At 48.1% G+C, this 4,093-nt stretch overlaps 1 non-coding gene across 1 annotated transcript; it reads left to right on the top strand.

Moving 5' to 3' along the window:
* Positions 1-1,918: 1,918 nt before the first annotated feature.
* On the top strand, positions 1,919-2,003 carry LOC125549664 (small nucleolar RNA R16). Its single transcript, XR_007301432.1, has one exon. It is a non-coding gene; the product is annotated as a small nucleolar RNA R16 (small nucleolar RNA).
* Positions 2,004-4,093: the final 2,090 nt, after the last annotated feature.

The following is a 4,093-nucleotide window of genomic DNA, read 5'->3' as shown; positions in this document are numbered from 1 at the left end:
TTATGCTGGGTTAGTCGGGAGAAGTTGCGAGGACCAGTTCAGCAAGAAGAAAAATAATCAAAGAAAATCGTTTGATGTGGCACACCAGCTGGACCTGACAATCAGGACCTGCCGGTCAGAACACACATAAAGTTTTAAACAGGGTAAATTGTGGAAACACTTTCGCTAAATGGGGTAAAGCGGATGAAATCTTGCTAAATGAGTAATTATTGTCGAAAATATCAAAATACTCCCTCCGTTTGGAAATACTTGTCTTAGAAATGATTGTATCTAGAACTAAAACAAGTCTAGATACAACCATTTTTAGAACAAGTATTTTCGAACGGAGGGAGTAGGAGGTAAAAACTGGAATTCACTCTATTTTTTACATCTGGACCGCCCCTTGCCATCCTCGGGCCTGCTGTCCAATTGGAGGCGTGGTCCACCTCCACGCCATCCTCCCCTGGACAGCAGGGATGGCTGCTCCTCTACAACAATTGTCATCCTCAAGCATGCTGTCTACTTGGGCATGATTCGGAATTGGATCGAGCAACCAAAAGCTCGCTGACGATGATCAAGACCGGAGCTCGGCACGGTGCTACGGTGAGCCTCAATACGGGACTCGGACAGACTAGTCTCTGGTCCGGGCTGTCTCGCCGGCCCCGACGGCGCTGGTCAAGCTAGGTAGGATGGGCTGGGCGGTGGCGGCGGCGAGTGGAATGTGGTCGTGGAGGTGGAGCAGCTGAGGCGTCATGCATGCGTGCTCGTGGACGTGGTCGTGGCGCCGTGGCGGAGGAGAAGCATCACGGCGGTGGCCCCAGTCGACAGCGTGGAGACCACAACCACGAGCTGCATGAGAGCTTGGTGACCGCGCGTGCATGCGCTGGGCGAACGACTGCATAGAGATCGGTGGTGCGGGCAGGCGGGCAGCGGCGTACGTGCATGCGCTCGGCCAGGGCGGCGTGGTGGTGTGGTGGCCTGCCACCGGCGTTGGCGCGGCGGGTCCGGGGTATGTGCAGCTGCAGTGCATGGCAAGGGGCAGAGGAGGGGACGGCGTCGTCGGGGAGAGGATGACGATTGACGAAGGCACGGTGGATGGATACACGATAAGTACATGCGGCGTGCGTACGCTAGCAACGGCGGCGCCGTGGATGGATTCATGCGAGCGTACATTGCGTTTTCTTTGAGTCGAGCGTACGCTGTTGGGCTTTACTCTTTAGCCAACGTATAATTGGGCTGCTCTTATTAACTCCCTCCTCTCACTTAAACGGGTTGGGCTATTCCCTAAACAAATACCCCTCCGTTCCAAATTATTCGTCTTAGGAATGAATGTATCTAAAGCTAAAATACATCTAGATACATGCATATCTGCGACAAGTAATTTGAAACGGGAGAGTAGATACGTTGTGTTTAGGAGAGCCTTGAAACTGAGCCGGGCCAAAACCGCCTCGACTCGGCTAGTCCTCTTATCCTCCGGGCCAAGTTGGAGGGAGCCCAAAAGCCTGCCCGGCTAGTCCATGACAATGACCAGTGCGTCCCGGATGGGGGGACTGCTCAGGATTGACGACAGGACCACCAATGTAGGCTCAGCGTCATTGGGGAGCAGAGACAGTATGTAGGCGACTTCGAGCGTGAGCACCCGATCTAGGGCATGCTGCACATCGGCCTTGGCCGCTATGGTCGGTGCGAGCATTGCATGAAGGTCACACTCTAGCTCCTTTGATAGCCATATAGCATTTCATTGCTCCTCAGGAAGCAGCAAGTATTATTTCTTACTCACGGCGATCATGGCCACGACGGCAGAGGCCATGAGGACCATCATGGATGCCTTGAGCACGACCACACTCAAATGCACCGGATGTTAGATAGATGCAAATGGGCCCCATTCAAAACATATAGTATTTGCAATCATGGTAATTTCGATTCATTGACTATTCCTGGTGGCACATTGAACATCTATCATACACACAGATGGAAACTTCCATGTGTGGATTAATAATCTTTGCTTATCATCTGATGCCTTGCATGAAAGTGCTCAACGTTTGTTTCTTTTTCTCGTTGCATATTTTTATCAATCTTCCCGTGCAACATAGGATGGCAAATGATGTGAAATATCACGCTGGACACTGAATCTTTGATATGTTCACAAAACCCCACTTATTATCTAATCAACCCATCCTCAAGTTCTTCTAAATACATTCAAACATTACATTTGGCAGGATGTAGCTTGGCTTATGTTGATTTCAAGTCCTCTCAAATCTATATGCGTGTATTTTTAAGAATGTTGTCAATAGTTCATACCATTTTCAATGCGATACAATAACATGCTGGGAGATCTCAAGTGTAGATTAGAACGTATTACAGTTATAAACTTCAACATTAGAAACATAGTGCAAAGATTAAAATGATGATGTGATAAGAAAAATGATGTGCATATTACATTAGTAGAAATGTTCATTCATACTCCATCCATTCCTAAATATAAGTCTTTTTAGAGATTTTAATATGAACTACATGCAGATATATATAGATGTATTTTAGAGTGCAGATTCACTCGTTTTGCATGCAGTTCATATTGGAATATCTAAAAAAACTTATATTTAGGAACAGAGAGTGTACATGTGATAAGAAAAGGAACAACAAGTTGCTTCTTTTGTGACTTAAGAAGGTCTTGATTGATTTCTTTAATAATTGGATGCAGCTAAATTACTTTTGGCTCTACATTCATGTGGTTTCGTAGCATAGCACGGGCATCTTACTAGTATCCAATAAATCATAAGTGTTTCGTTTTATATTCTGGGAAAGTTTCAACCCATTTGGATGTATGTTTATGTGATCAAATAGCCTTTTGAGCTTAAATAAATAGAAGATGTTTCTTTACAAACGACACATCCAAAAGGATTGAAATTTTCACATAATACAAACGAAACATTTATGATTTATTGGATTTTTTTCAATTTCTTCTGAGCACTTTAAAATATTTCATTTGGAATATGGGTCGATCTAGTATGTCGGATATTCAATGGATGACTGATAAATGAAGCTAAGTTACGGTGAGACTTGGCATGAAGTCACTGGGTCCAGGGGCGCCAACGACGGCGGGGACCTGTTCGAGCCTCCGTCACCGAGTTTGTGGGCGATGGATCCCCGGACTACTCCATCCTCCGCAAGCTCGTCCCAGCCGAGGCACCCAAGGCACAGGGATGCTCGCGGCCGCCCCGGCGAAAAGGGAGAAGCGGGGCTCGCCGGTGGGGCTTCTCCCCTGCAATTGAGAATAGCAACGAGCTAGAGGGTGGAAGAAGAGGAGGCAACAAGCACAGGGAATCGAGGAAAGGAGCTCTAGAAGCCTGGCATGGCCATGGTGGTTTACCTTGTCGGAGACGATGAAGGAGGAGGCTGCGGTCGAATTGCCTGAGCGGGAGGGCCCTCAAGAAGGGGCGGAGCTCGCACAGGGGGGGAACGGGGCTCACGAATGGTCCTAGTGGCTTAGCACCGAGGCGTCGTGTGCTTGGCCACCAAGCCCATGGGGTGGTTGCGGCCTCCGGCGAGCAGTCGCCATGGCACGAAGGAGTGGTGCTAGCAGCTGGGTGCTCTAGCAGTGACCCTTGAGGAGGACGCGCTCACTACCTCGGAGCAATCGATTTCGCTGTCAATCGCCTTGCCTCCTCAAGGGACATGGGGCGTCGCCGTGCAGCTCTCTATGGCGCACCTCGAGGACGAGCCCCGGTACTAATTGCTCGTGCGTGAGCTGGGCGAATGCGTCGTGCGCGTGCATGACCTCGGCAGCTGCAAGCAGGGAGGTGGCGAGGAGCCAGAGGTGCTCTTCTTACTACCTGCTCTATCATTTTTATGTAATTCCTGCTAGTCTGACTGGGTTTTTTTAAGGGTGCTACTCTGACTGAGTTTGTTCAATCAGACATGAACTTGTCCGTTATTATAATGAATAAAAGCCTCAAGGGCGTTTTTCTCAAAAAAAAATAAAGAACATGTATTTTTATCATTTATGCCATAAGTTGTGTCCCATTACTCAATTTCGCCACTAGAAACTTTAACTGCTCACAAATGCCATCGCTTCGTTAGGTGCATACTAAAAAATGTCATTGGACACCATTAC

The sequence above is a fragment of the Triticum urartu genome, chromosome 3A (genome assembly GCF_056163025.1).
Source record: "Triticum urartu cultivar PI428250 chromosome 3A, HENAU_Tu73, whole genome shotgun sequence".
Lineage (NCBI taxonomy): Eukaryota > Viridiplantae > Streptophyta > Magnoliopsida > Poales > Poaceae > Triticum > Triticum urartu.
The sequence above is the reverse complement of the archived record's forward strand: the minus strand, read 5'-3'. Positions and strand labels throughout refer to the sequence as shown.